The sequence below is a fragment of the Puntigrus tetrazona genome, chromosome 7 (genome assembly GCF_018831695.1).
Source record: "Puntigrus tetrazona isolate hp1 chromosome 7, ASM1883169v1, whole genome shotgun sequence".
NCBI lineage: Eukaryota > Metazoa > Chordata > Actinopteri > Cypriniformes > Cyprinidae > Puntigrus > Puntigrus tetrazona.
Window position 1 is genome coordinate 30986734 of NC_056705.1, and position 15893 is coordinate 31002626.

At 37.1% G+C, this 15893-nt stretch overlaps 1 pseudogene; it reads left to right on the top strand.

Annotated features, from left to right (window-relative positions):
* The window catches only part of LOC122348674, a 161619-nt pseudogene that overhangs the window by 140655 nt on the left and 5071 nt on the right, over nt 1-15893 (top strand).

Consider the following 15893-nt stretch of genomic DNA (forward strand, 5'->3'; position numbering starts at 1 on the left):
ATTTAAGAATTGATCAGCTACCATTCTGCATTTTCAGATATTTTCGATTAGGGGTGTAATGATTCGGGTATTGTGTATCATACAATTCATGGTAATTTTCCAAATCATAGTGATCATCCCTATCCCCTTGTTAGTGGAGACTGTGAGTGAACAGAGAACATGCGTGTCATTATTTAGTCGTTTGAAATGCACTTGTCAAAGGGATATCTTTTCCTCATCATCTTCAGCTGGGATGTTCCTGTGACAACTAACGCAGCACGATGTGCATCAGCAGGTGTCACTGTTTTAATGTCATAAATGTAATTTTATCGCTGTTGTTATTATAACTGTTGCAAGTAAACATGCATTTTGTATTTTAAAATGTTTTTAAAATATGCTAATATATAAAAACTAATATGTATAAATATTTTTCATATAAAATGTAATTTTGCTCAATACATCCTTATAGAATCTGCTGACGTTCGTTGTCATGGGAACATCCCAGCTGAAGATAATGAGGAAATGACATTGCTCCTATTGACTAGTGCATTCCAAACCACTAAATAATGATGAAAAATATTCTCCGTTCACTCCAAAGTCCCCACTAACAAGGGGATAAGGATGATCACTTTGATGACTTTAAAAATGACCATGTATTGTACGATACTCAAATCTTTACACCCCTATTGGTAGTGGCATCCATGTACTAAATGGTATATAATGTTTAAAGTCTAATGTCTTATAGTATTATATCATGTAATTTTACTACAACTCATTATATTGGCTGTTGAAGTTTTGAATAACTTCCGGTCTTCACTAAAAAGAAAAAAAGTATTTTGCATTTATTTACCACCAGGGCATGAAATTAATCTCTGAAAATGTATTATATATATATTAAGAACTGTCTTTTCAGTTACTTGTTTCCCAGCAAGGTGTGATGCAATCATGTGCAATGTTGTTTGTTTAGCTAGCCAGATAGTTAAGGGTATATCATCATAGTTCTATTAAAAATGGATAAAGTTAAAGTTAAACGAATGTGTTTGGGAAATAAACACATCAGATAAAATCCTGAGAAAGGAGACCTTGGTGCAAAATCAGTTAAAAAAGTAAGTCATCATTTATGTATGATACACATGAATATGCATATAAACAATCAGACTAACAGAAATGAAATCAAAACTGGCTGATGATGCAAAGAAAACAGCTGTATATCACAGATATGATTGCAGAGAGAGGTGGGACATATAACAGGGCTGATTTGTTGGGTTAATATTTACATTTTGCACCATTAGTTGTTTATGATACACTTCCATTTAAATGTTTGGGAACAGTGATTTACGAAGGATTATGCGACAATGGAGTAATGGCTGCTAAAATTCAGCTTTAACATCACAGGAACAAACAGCATGTTGTTATATATTAAAGCAGAAACAGATATTTTAAATTCCAATTACATTTAACAATATTAACGTCGGTGAGACTTTCAAAAAAATCTCAAAATCTAATCGACCCCAAACGTTTAAATCCAAGGGGTTAATTGCATTTCATGCAGCCAAACGTTGCACTTCCTTTGCCGAGTGATTCATACGGTCTGAAATGTATTCATTTTGTTTGCTCACCGGTGTATATTTTTGCACAGTATTTTTGCATGCTAGTTAAAAAAAGACCTTTACTGAATTTATATTTAGAACATTATGACGGCATTTTAAAACTAGTTTTAACTGCATTTATCAGTTGTAACACCTGGTTAGAGTTGTAAGCAACACCCATAACAACACTCTGCTTTTCCTAACTAAACCAACGCAGGAGCACCCCAGCCACCAAGAGCCTTTAGGATTTGACTTAACACGAACTCCAGCGTCTTGACTGCAAATGACTGTGGCAGGATGAAGGAAACGTTCACGCTTAATTTAGTGAAATCACATTTGATTATCCAGACAGTTAAGTGCTCATCTTACGCAGAGTCATTCCTCTATGAATAGTATTCCCTGGCTGACATGACTGAACTTCTGAAGCAGAAGTGAGCTATGCAGACGCGTCAGAATTGTAATATTGTTCAAAGAACACATGTAACTCATGAAAAAGTTTATAATGTTGACATTTATATACAAAAGAAGTTGTATAATTGGTCACATTGAAGGTCTCCGCTGTGTTATCCTTCACAATCCTAGCAGTGCCAGAGTCTGTGGGTTTTTTGTTAAATCCTTTGCTCTCAAAAAGCCTTGTACATGTTATGTCTGTGGCTTTGTATTTAAACAAGGATATTAACCTTGCGTAACCTTTGTCTAGGACTCCATTACAAAACTTAATCCTAAATGTCACTCTGTTTCTTTCCTTTTTTTGACCTACTCTCAACAATCCAGTCCTGGATTGGATACTATTTTTGTTTCATTAGTACCTTAATGTACCAAGGTTTGGGGCATAAAGTAGTAATACCATACTAATACAATGACATCTTTTAATCATCACCATATATCAAAATATTAGGTATGCCAATACTGTACTATGGCACATCTTTTTTTAAGTAAATGCTTTTAAAGTGCATCACTACACTGCAAGTTAAAAAGTTGACAACAGTTTAGCTAACATAAGGTATTTTTCACAAAATGCTGAACTATTTATGTGAAAGAAAACAAGGCATGACATTTAACATTTTATTCCTGTCCTTAATCTTCTGCTTTTTTCTTTTCTTCACTGTGTGTGCCTTTCTTCCTCTCAAATCCTCACGGATATCTTATTTTTGATACAGTTCTTCATACTCTTGTTTAGTTCTCTTAGTTTCCTCTGAATCCCTAACTCTTCTTACATCTGCTTCCTTACCTGAACCTCAATAAGCATTCTAAAATAGATTTTAAAGAATTCTATTTGGTGCTGTTCACATTTTCCAGGAATACTTGAAAATGAAAATCACTCGCCCTCGACTTGTTTTGTACTTGTATAAATTATATTCTTCTGTGGAAGGTTAATTCCAAAAAAAAAGAATGGCCAGTATTGTTTCAACCTGACCTCTCCACAAATCAATACCTCTCCCAAACCTCTTGAATTGTCTTGATTTTATATTCCTGAAGTTCATGTGCTCTTCTAGGGGTTTGTAGCATTGTAATGTGAATTGATTATCATGCTCAATTTGTCAGTGGAGTTGTGCTCATTGTGAACAGGGTGAGCGTTTGTAGCTGACTAAGGAGGTAGATTCTTCTGTTTGCAACTACTTCCATTTAAAATGTGCTTTGTTGGTTTGTTTTAAAAGGTTCCTGAAATCTTTTGTTTCTTCAGGTGACCCCCTCCTCTAAGATTGTGGGTGATCTGGCTCAGTTTATGGTGCAGAACTCTCTCTCCCGGGCTGAGGTAGAAGAGAGAGCAGACGAGCTCTCCTTCCCTCTGTCTGTTGTGGAATTCCTGCAAGGACACATTGGAATTCCACACGGAGGATTCCCTGAGCCCTTCAGGTCAAAGGTGAGACCACGCTGTTTAATGAAAACTGGATCTCCATCTGAATATTCCAGAGGAAAAAACAAGATCTGCATGTAAAATTTTGATTTAAAAAGTCAAATTGAAAAAATGGCTACAATCACCTAAACAAATAAAATACAATTTCTATCCTTATTAATTATAATATTATAAGACTGGGGACATAACAATGCGCTGCATAAACAGGATTGACCCTTCGATTTTTGGGCCAAGAATACATGAGTGGGACTCTCAGTATTTCAGAAAAACAAAACAATATTTCATTAAATCAAGAATAGCTTTTAAAAACTTGCAACTAATGTAAAAAGTGCAGCTTTATTTCTCATAGAAACGTTCCCTGGAGCATTCTTCATTACATTTAATCATTTAGCAGATGCTATTATACTAGACCCCTACAAATGAGGAAGAACATGAGCAGTTTTTGTTGTCGCTTTTGAGATTGACAGCGGCATTGTTTTTGAATAATCTCTAGCCACACATAGAGAGGAAGAGCGTGAGAGAGAAGAATAAAATTAGAAGGTAAAAAGGATGCGATATCGTGAGAGAAAGGCAGTTCAAGAGATTGAGAGAATAGCTTTGCGTGCATCCATCACAAAGTTTGTGTAAATGTGGGGAAAGACAGGATAAGAGACAAAAGGTTTGAGGCTGAGTAAAGCTTGTCACTTGCCAGGCGCTTTCTCAGTAGTGGCTGTGGCGTTTCCGTCGTCTTGGGCTCAAAGTCCTGCTGAGAAAAGAAACCACGCAGAGGCAGACTGATCCACTATAATGCACGCACACACACATCTACAGTCATGAGGTCACAGGAGAGACTTTAGCTTAATTTTAAATGGCGTGGTTACTGAGGACAGACATCCTGCTTGTGCAGTTGAGGGCAAATTTACTTTGATTTGCTATTTTTCTGGCACACACACACACACACACACACAGACAAACAGACAAACCCTTTTGAAGCACTCTGAAGTCCAAAATTGAAAGATCAAACGCTATTTGTCAGTACTGGCAGCATTTCCATGTAAGAGAGCTCAACGTGTGGCCTCAGTTTAACACAGAACGAAAGAGACAAACAGAAAAAAACTGAGAAAGAGATTTGAACAGTTAATATAATGACTTTAGTTCTGTGCCTTAGTAGCACAGAAAAAAAAATGATGTGATGAACTGTGGCTCTGATTGAAGTCAACTAAACTTTGTAAGTGTGGTTGATATTTGCAGCCTGGTTCAAATTTTCCCCAGATAAATCCATGGGGTGGCATTATATCTTAGATTAAAGACAAAAATATGATTGAATTGTCCACTAGGCAACAAGGATATTTCTGATATTAGCATCTAAATGTGATCGTTGATGTAAACGTTTCAGTAATTACAACCAATCATGTGTACTTCCTGTCTTGAACAAGTTGCTAAGTAACTACAGTAGTTCTTCCCGACACATACGCACACACACACACACACAATGGTATAAAAATAATTTTCATTCAGGATTTGTTAGTAAAAATAGAGAGTAATTGCAAAGAAATAGCGAGTATCGCATTTAATTACATGTGAACATTTCAAAGTAGAAAGACTGAAATACTATTTCTTGAAAAAAACTACTGTAACAAATTGTTTTATATAAAACTGAATGCACTAAATACAGTGTAAATGCAGTACAACCCTAAAAACAACCCTACCTGGATTCATGGCATTTACATACATGGACACATTTTTAGTAAGACATGAAATACTTACCAATAAGTACATCAGAGCAGTTTCCAAAAGAAATGACACCTTAATTCCTTTTCACAGAAATGTTTCGATTAATAAAGTGTAATTTTCACACAATTACTTGAAGAATATCATCAGGTTAGCAGGTTAGCATCACACATATCCAGCTTCATATGTATGGGTTTTCATAGACGGTAGGTTTTCTCAGTAGCTCACATGATATGGCGTCACAATGGAAAGCTCAGATTCGAATCCTCTGTAAAACGGTTCGACAAAACTGTTAAAATCTGAATAAAAGGCATTTGAAAAGGGCACGGTTGCTTCAACAAATGCCTTTTCATATCAGTTTTGCATTTGTTCAGACTATTGGGTAGGTTTAGGGCATATTTTGAACATGATAGAGCATTAACTTCGAAAAGTCAACAGTCCACTGATATTTCAATTCTACACCATGGCAATATGTAAAAAACAGCAATACTTAAATGTTCACATATGTAAACATAATAAAAGTGTGTGATGCTTCATATATTAAACTGTGATGTGTGCACCATTCAGTGGGCATTTCTCTTTTAAACTATACCGAAATGTTCAGTAAGGTACATAAAAACAGTGTTGCACAAAAATAGGAATAATGGGGAATAATAGTGCCACATTCTGCATGAAAAACAAATTAGAAATGATGCCAATGTCTCTCAGGTTTTCAGAATTTGAATCCATCTAAAACATATAAGCACCAATTATTCCAACTGTATCAGCAGCCATTCAGCTCATAGTACACATCTGTCTCCTCACTTTTTAATACCCTCAAGCAATTCAGATTTTCAGAATACACTAAATTATTTTGCATCTGTACAGCATCTGTACTTTCATGTTTACCTTGCTGTTAATATTGTTTTCTGTGAGATATCCACCTGATCTTACTTTATAATGTGAGATGTGAAAGGACATACAGCTAATGAAAAGTGATCACTTTGCAATCCTTTCATATGCTGCTAAAGGGTCAGCCAAGAAAATGATACGTTTCCCATATCTCATGTGTAAACATGCAAAAACATCTCTTACATTCATCTCTATCACATTCAATATATTAGTGCAAGTGCCTGAAACAAATCTGTTGAATATATTTAAATTGCATTGAATAATTTTTCTAACCCTTCTAACTCACTTCATGATTTAAAAACATTATTTTTGTGAGCTAATATATTCTGTCGTGTCGCACATTTTTGGCCTTCAGTGTGGAAAGAAAATTACATTGGATCATTGGATTGAATCATTGAGTAATAGTGGATTTCACTGTTATTTAACAACATACTGATTGTTCTGCAGACAAATCGTCTTTCGCAAAAACAACTTTCATTAGACAAACACTTCCACCGATCTTACAGTGCATGCCGCTCTAAATCTATCCCTAAAAGCTTTATTTTGTGTGTGTCATGATGTCCAGCCTGACTGTTGCACCTGTTTAGAGCTTTAATGTTTTATTATACTGCATTGATGAGTCATCTCTGAACGTTACACTGAAAAATATCCTCGGTGTGATACTACTGTTGCTCTATCACCTTCACTGACTAAATACAAGTTGGCACAAATGCTCTCCCTAATACTGACTTGGGGCGTTAACCATAATGCATTAGAGCTTTTTAAAAGGCCAATGATGCTATGTCCTCTGACCTGGATATACGTTCCCCAACACAGCCCCAGGCACGGTCAGCATATGTGTCTGTGGGTGCATTAGAGACACACACTCATCATAATAGGTTGGAGAGGTTCACGCGGCAGGGCCTACAGTGACTCACTCATGCGTCCGCGGCTCTATCTCTGCCAATCAGCTCATCCAGATAAACTCAGATAACCAGACGTGGTGCGTTACACACCACTGGACAAACACTGATAAGAGTGGGCAATCTTGCCCCACAGGCGTACACACGGACACACACTTTTACACGCACAAGCAGGTTGAGATGGACGAAATACAACCACAGTCTTAATGATATGATCAAAACATGTCATGTGCCATCATGTCTGTAAATCTGCAATTGATTGAGATGGAAATACAGAACCACGGGCCACCATATAAACATCCATCATCTAAGATTGGATTTACATCTATACAGTGACCAAGAAACAGCTTGAGGGGCTAAAATTCTTCACACCTTTACGAACGCGACTTTAGTGACGTTAGCAGACACTTCAATTAAACATTGCTCCAGTCTCAATCCTAAGGGCAATTAACCACTCTATCTTTAGAAACCCTTCCTACCACACACACACACATTCCTGGCTTATAAATGGCCTCAAAAGCTGTCAAATTAATGAAGAGTGACTGAATGAAGCGTGGAGCATCTTTGAACTGCAGCCACTGTGACTAATAGAATTGGTGAGCCCTCTTTTGTGTCTCGTGCCTCCGCCAAGGGAAAAGCCTCTAAACCCTTCCCCGGCAATCCTCAGGGAGCTCCTCCATACACTAATCAGCATGTTTTATGTATTATTTAAAATGCATTAGCTTGGCTGAATGTGCTAATAACTGGCTCATCTAGAGCAGAGACACTTCAGCACTTTAATCGAAGAAGCAGGGCGATCATGGGAGGGTATGTCACATCGTGTTTATGATGTGTGGAAAGGTCTGGAGAGCCTTGGCACTCGCCTTGACGCAAGCAGCCCGCAAGACACGATTGTAGTTTATGTGATGTAGACGGCAGTGCCGGAAAGAGTTTTCGAGTGGGCAGATTCTGATGTCACAATATACAAAAAGGGGCCCATGCATGTTAATTAGCTGTTTAGTTGCTTACCAGTTTCTAGTCATGTCATCACACCCTCATTGCTATTTATAAATTGTTGATCTGTGATGTCAGGTGACCGTTATTTATATAGCGCTTTTTTAAAATGCAGATATTAAAAAAGAGAAATAGTGTGCCCTTTTAAGTTTCACCTTATAGTTGAGGGAGACAATGAACATAAAATTTCTCAAGTTCAGTTTTTGAAGGGGACAGTGTCTCTCATCGTGTCGCAGGTTAGTCTCTGGTCTGTTTAGGTGAAGTTTTTTTGAAGGAAGTGATTATACACAGGGAGGACAGGAATCTTACTTTCAAGGCTAACTTGCTAGCTTTTTCTAAAATCACCATCCCTACCTTTTAAGCAATGAACTAACCAAAAGAGACTGACTAATGTTACATCAGAGTATGATTGGAAATGAAACTTTAACAATGAAAATAGCTGGATAGTTGGATAGGCTAGTTTTTATGTGTTTGTCATGCTAATGTGCCCCCCTCCTCCAAAAAAACACAGTTGCTTTTTTACGCCCAAGATGCTGACTGACTGCATCAGTGACACGCTGCAGGAATTAAGTAGGTCATAAATTCACTGGTTAAAGAGCTTGTGAGATAAAAATGCAGTCCCATTTCTCATCTTCAGATTAAGATTTGTAGGTGATTCACAAATGAAATGTCTGTCCGACATAAACTGCCATTGTTGTTATCGTACCGTCATTGTGGACCCTCTACCGTCACGTGGGATCTTTATCAGTCCAGACTGATCATACTCATCTGCACACTTCTAACTGTGTTAGATGATTGATTGATTGATGGACTGACTGAGGCAGGTTTCAGAGTGTGTGTGTGTGAATGACAGCCAACTTCTTTGCTTCCCTTTCAACTCTGATTCTGACAGACCATTACTGTCACAGCCCATAGGCAAAGTCCTAATGCCTTGAATGTACATTTCCCCTTTAGGTACCTGTCACGATTTCACCTCTGCAGCAGTGTTGGGGAATGACAAACTAAAAGTAGCAATGCTAGGAACTTTCATTAGCGTCACAGTAGCTCAGCTGTTTTTCAAAACAATAGCTATATTTTCCAATAATGGGCTTCTTTTACCAATGAGTAAAAAATGTACATCAGTACTTGTTTATCAATATTCCATTCTCTCTATGATCATTCCAGATCATTTTAATGAATGGTTTGATTTCAAATGCTTCCTTTCAATTAACCTTTGAATTTATGCTTAATTTGAATTAAAATTGACCATGTAAAATTTAAATATAATGAAATTTAGCACCCAAATAATTTTTTTTTAACTGTGATAATTATAAGAAATATTTATTGAGCACCAAAAAGCATATCAAAATGATTTTAGAAGGATCACGGGACACTGAAGACTATGAACGAAGCTTTGTCATTTACATTTTAAAATATATTAAGGATTAGTTCGTTTTTAAATAAAAATCTCCTGATAATTTACTCACCCCAATGTCATCCAGTGTTTATGTATTTCTCTCTTCAGTCGAAAAGAAATGAAGGTGTCCATTCAAGTGCACTATATGGATTTAAATTCTGGAATGTTTTCATCAAAAACCTTAATTTCTTTTTGATTAAAGAAAGAAATGCATAAACATCTTTGATGACATGGGGGTGAGTAAATTATAAGGAATTATTACTTAGAAAGTGAACTAATCCTTTTAAACTATAAAAACAAATCATTTAAATAGTGTCAGTTAATGTTACTATCGTATATTTGATAAAATAACTGCAGCTAAAGTAAAGACAGGAGACTTCATTAAAAACATTTAAAAATCTTACTGACCCTAAACTCTTGAACTTGTTATTAATTACGCTCTTGTTCATCTGCTGGCTTAGTTATTTAAATTATGCTGCTTTTATTATTACTTAATGACATTTAGTGTAAACGCCTTGAAAATGCAGCACTTTATTTCGACAATCCACTTTAGACATTCTACTAACAGTAACATTGCTGGGTCTGCAACATGCAACATACTGACTATAAGAAACTTTGCAAGTATATGTCAACTTATTCCATTAACCCTAAGAGTTACATTTTAATGAAAATAATTTGACATGTATTGAATTCTAGTTAGTAGAATGTCTAAAGTTGACTATCAAAATATAGTGTAATTTTTTGTTTTAAACAGTCTCAAGTCAAGTATCAGTTCTACAAGATATTAAAATGTACACACTCTAGGCCAGAGATGATATGGAGAGGCAGTGAAGTCACGTACAAGCGTGCACATTGACGCTAACACAAACACGCATGCACACACCTAAAAATCTGCTGTGATTTTCCTTCATGTTGCTATATATGATCTGGCAGTTAGTACGCAAACATGCTCTCAGTTGGAACAATTACACAGCTCCCTCTGAGGCTCGACCACAGGAAGATGCGTTCAGGTCAGAGAGCGAAAGCTTCACACTGTTTTATGGCTACATGAGTTCCCATTACAGCCCACTGCTTTGTAGTCTTCTCTCCTGTGGATCCTGTGAGGAAAGCAATGGACCATCAAGCCTGACGAATTTGATTTGGGCCAGTGAAATGAGTCTCTTTGTTAGCTAAAGTGCATGAGAGCACTCTCAGACAGATGGAGAGTAGAAAAACTCCTAGTGGATTTTCAGACATATAATTAAATGCGATCTCTTTTATACCCATTTCAATGGAAATTTGGCTGGATTTTGCGTGCAAATATTCCTAGACATTCTAATATTCCTGTAAGTAGGAATCAAAGTGTGAGGCGCACATACTGTAAATGTAAATTTCTTCTTAAATGACGTGTAGTGAAGCTCCACAAAGAATTTAATCAGTTTAGCTCTTCATAAGTCGCTTAATGTATTTTAAAATTTAATTAAGCATCACTCGACGGCTTCTCTTTGTACTGAAAGACAGATGTCTGGTGATTAATGGTCACAGAACACTGGTAATATTTCGGTGGCACCTTTTTTATCCAGGCTTATTGATCTTTCCAGGAGGATTGTTCAGCACATGACATCACCCCAGCGATATTTCCAGCCAGGCTATGACAGAACAGAATGACAAACAGCCTAAATGCACTCACTTGGATGGGGACAGATGATTCAGGGAAAAAAAAATAGCAAATCTCATCTCCTTCCAATCTGTGTCAACAATGTCAAATATCCCCTTTCACCCAGCCCAGCAACCGATGTGAGGGAAACAGAAGCTCTCCTAGCAACTTCTCTCGCCTCAGATGTCTGATATAGTAACTGCTATTTTCTGAGTTATGAAATTACATAACCTCTGACAAGAGTCCGTAACTTTTCCGCAGTTTCTTTGCAAATCCATGTAGCCCTGTTTTAAAACTGTACAGCAGAGTCTGAACGCACATGCCAGCAATCTTAGAAAGCGTCTTTCTCCGCTGTATGTATAGCGGCACAATTGCTCTTGCAGTAGTTTATGGTAATGGCAGAGCAGACAAGGAATACATAATGCTATGCTTTAACTTGCTATGAAATAAATGCAGTTCAAGTCTGCTCCTTAAGCTCCTTACCTTACCTCAGGCTTGGAAAGCTAGCTTTGTAGTCTTCTCCTTCCTATTGCATAGCTTTACTGTTTTTGCTAACTCTCTTTTTAGGTTTTGCGAATTTTCCACATTAGTACTATATCTATACTCCCTCGAATAGGACATTGAATGTGAAAGAGGTAGAGACCTTTTACAATCTTAAAAAGGATAGTTATTATTATTCGCTCAACCTCAGCCGGTGTGACTTTTTGCAGGACGCATAGAAGATATTCTGAAAAATGCCTCTTTTGATTTTGTCAATGGGGTGCACAACAATGTGGGACCTTACTGGGTTTGATTGACCCATTCTTCAGAATAACTTGTTTTGTGTTCAGCAGAAGAAACTCATACAGGTTTGGAACAAGATGTTAAATGATCAAATGACCGATTTTTAAGATTTTGATACAGAAAGCATATATATTTCTTGGGGTAATGCAAAGCTTTACATCCCATTTGTAAGGCATAAAAGCACCTTTGTAATGCTAATTTAGCTCTTTTATGCAGATATTTCGGCCTTTGGATTGTTTTAAGAATGAATTTGCCAATGACACATTGAGTAAGGACTCTGGGATGTGTTGCTCTATTGATAAAAACAAACAGCCTCTCAGTTCTGAGGTATTGAGATTGTTATATATGAATCATAAGCTGCACAGGACTGATGTAGGAAAATAAATAAACTCCCCTGTGGAATCTCGAGTGATGGAGTGATAAGAAAAAAAAAAGATTAGACGTACAAGTGTGAGCTTCTTTACCCCAAAGCTAGCCTGCACAAAAAAGCTTGCATACAAATGCTCAGACGGGGTAACTGAGTCACAGAACCGCTAAAATAAACCTATAGGACACATCAAACAAAACGGAGCCCATATGGCCTGAAATTATGACTCAACTGCTATTAAGTGGCAATTTATTCAAAAGTTAGGTGGGTTGGGACTGCAGGCAGCCTTTTCAACTATTTTATCTGAATAACAAAATGGACTGCTGAGCGTTTTATGAGCTGATCTGTTTTGTTTTCTCCCTCTCTCCTGCACCAGCCCTTTTGTGTAGTCTATTCACTTCGCTCCCGTTAGCCACCAGACTGTTTCTCAGTGCAAGTCCAAGGACCATTTTTCAATTCATTCTCACTGCTGTGAAACAAAAAGGAGAAAATAGTGTCACTTGGTTGTTGTTGCCTAGCCAACACCAAGAAATCAGCAAGTTTTTGTCCATAATGAATTGAGTCATTTTAATGGCATATTGATGTTGTAGCTTCTCCTTTGCAATTGACCTATTTGTCAAAGTGTTTCTGCCTTTGTTCATTAACGCCCACTCTGACAGCACTAATGATGTATTTAGTATGTTTGAGCTTGCAAAGTCAGGCAATAGCCAGAGGACAAAAACAGTGTAAGACAGTGAATGGTGCTATTGTTGGTTCATTTACAAAATATTTTAGCTTTTTTTGCATTCAAAATGTGTGCTGGAAATCTCAAAGTCGCAGGAGTGACCCCAAAGAGATGTGACCCATGACCTAAAGATTGACTGACTTTAGTATTTAGCTCTCGTGTTCTTGAGCTGTTAGAATCTAAAACCTCGAATATATCCTTGGCAACTGTCCATTTCGTGAAAGTGAATCAGTACAGTGAATGTCGAGCCCTGAATTGGTCACCAAGTCAGACATTGTTACTTCTTCATTAAACTCTTATGAACATCTTTGAACAACAATTTTATGTATTGTTTATGCCCATACACTGTAAATAAATACATACCGGTACCTCAGTATGTCACTGAAGCAGGGTCTTGTACTTTATCTACACTTAAAAGGTCCACATTAGAACCCTAAAGTAGTACTACCCACTGCCCCAGTGACAAACTGCTGTACCCTTAAAGCTACAGCTTTTACATTTTTCCCAAAGTGTAACAAGTTTGATATTTTTCAAAGGTTCTCAAGTCATTGCCTCGAATTGAAGGTCGTCCAGGGGCTTCACTTCCACCAATGGACTTTGAGGCTCTTGAGTCTGATCTGCGAATGGCACATGGTGATGAAATAACTCCTGAAGATGTGATGTCAGCAGCCATGTACCCTAAAGTCTTCCAGGAGTTTAAAGAGTTCACATCAAACTTTGGCCCTGTGGACTGCCTTAACACTCGCCTGTTTCTGGACGGACCCAAAATTGCAGAGGAGTTTCAGGTGGGTCGCACAAGTCTTACATCAGCTGACGTCTCTTTTTACTTACAGTTCTGCTAGTGTGTTTACATGCCACTTGCAGAATATGCAAAATGTTAATAATTAAAAAAAATAAGAGGGATCATGATTTTTTTTTAATTTAGTACTCTCTTCATAAAAGGTGGTGTATCGTGACTTTTTCCATGTTTAAATGCTGTAATCGTGTTTCCAGTGTGACCCAATAAATGTGAAAATGAACAGCTCAGTATTTTTTCGCAAGCTCAATCAAGCTTGTCAGATTTCGTTCCCCCTGTGACATAGAAATGGGATCATATTATAATATTACCTCCCTTGATCTGCGAGTTTCTACCCACGGCGCCGCCATTGTGTTTTCAGAAGCGGCAAAGGTGTACTGTACCAATCCAAATGCGATGGTGAAAATTTGAGCAAAGCATGCTAACTGTTATTTCTTTGGCTGCACTGATGAACACATTATTATTTTACCAATATTATTTATTATACCAATAAAAAGCATCAAAAGAGCTTGTAACTAAACCTCTTAACACCACTGGATGCTTACATTTCAGTCAAACATCATAACTCTGCTTGCTTCCATTCAGAATAAAGTGCCGTGATTACACAGCGGTTGCTGTTTTATATTGTGATAGTTTAGAAAATGTATTCAATTTTTTTCAGAAATTAAGCACGAGTGTCTGATCATATATACACTGTGTGCAAAATTACTAGGCATGTTGATATTCTGATGTTATTTTTACAAGCACATTTTACCAATTCCAAACATCAAGCTTAATAACTAGTATTATTTGGTATTTAATCATTTATAATTCATATATAATTTACCATGAAGGCTATAATTGAGATGTCAAATATATATATATAGCATTTTTACATAACAAAGCAGCAGACGGCAACTCATTTGTACCTAAAGAGACATACACGAAAGCGTTATGCTTCTGCTTCGACTCCAACTGGGCATTTTCAAAATTATATAATAAATGATCTTTGCAGTATTTTGAGTTGAAACAGACACATTCTGGGGACACCTGGGACTTATATATTGTAAAAAAAAAAAAAGAGCGTAATAGGTATTCTTTAGCAATTTCACATAGCAGTCGTTTATACACAAGACAAAGTTTAGTTTAGTTTTTTTTTCATTTAATACTTCCCTTCAGAAGTAACATGACATACTTAAACATTTCCCAAAAGTATTTAAATTATTTACATTTAAAAAGACACTCCAGGTCAATGCATTTGGTTGCCATATTGGGCATAAGTAAATGTTTTCACCTTTTGTAATAGCTGCGTATGAGTCCCTCAGTTGCCTTCAGTGTGAAAAGATGAATCGAAATCATGCAGCCATTGTTGCGAAATGTTCAAATGTGCAGAAGATACTAGAAAACCAAAGAATGTGTAGGACCTATAGAAGTTGAACTGCCTAGGCACTCATGAATAACTATCACAAATACAGTCGTGGATCATGATCCCTCTTATTTTGCATATTCTGCAAGGGTTATGTAAACTTATGATCAGAATGTCTATTTTTCACTGTCCCCTATTTCTTGTACTAAGTTACTTCAACTATATTTCACCCTGTTAAATTTATAACACTATGGGATTTGACCTTTTACGCTTTAGCCAAGGGCCTGGCTGCTCTCTCATCAGGAGATTTGCAAAATTAGATTTCCTTTGTCCTCAACTAGCCTCCGCTTTCACAAAGTTTATTAGCACACTTTATTGCGATCGTGGTTGTAAAATTGATTAGCATAGTAAGATTGAACAGCATGCCTCTTTTGTGTTCAAAATATATCGCTTTGAACATCCAGCCTCTCTGTGTGAAGGTGTTGTGAAGTCAGATAAACCATAAATGAAGTTTTACAGCTCTAATTTAACAGAGTTTAACATTGTAATGTTCAGGGAGTCTACATTTTTGGCTTATTCCATGCTAGTTTCTGAATACTCTCAAACTGTTGTGGCTGTATCTCTATCTAGCTATGCCCTACGGTGTTTCTAAATGTGTTGATTGGAGCTTAGCCGCGTGTTTGGCTCCTAATACCCAGTTATGAGTGAAGTGGGTGTTACCTGGCAGGCATGAATGTGTCTCGGAGTCCTACTGCAGGCACCACAAGAACTGAGAGCACCAGATGCAGGACTCGCATAGCTGATCACGCTCTGAGACAGAGCGCGAGCCAGACAGGAACTGAAGCGAACTCACCTACAAAGTCATTTTTTACTTCGAAAACGCATCAGATCCGTTCGATCGAGTTTGCTTGCATTTCTTAATCG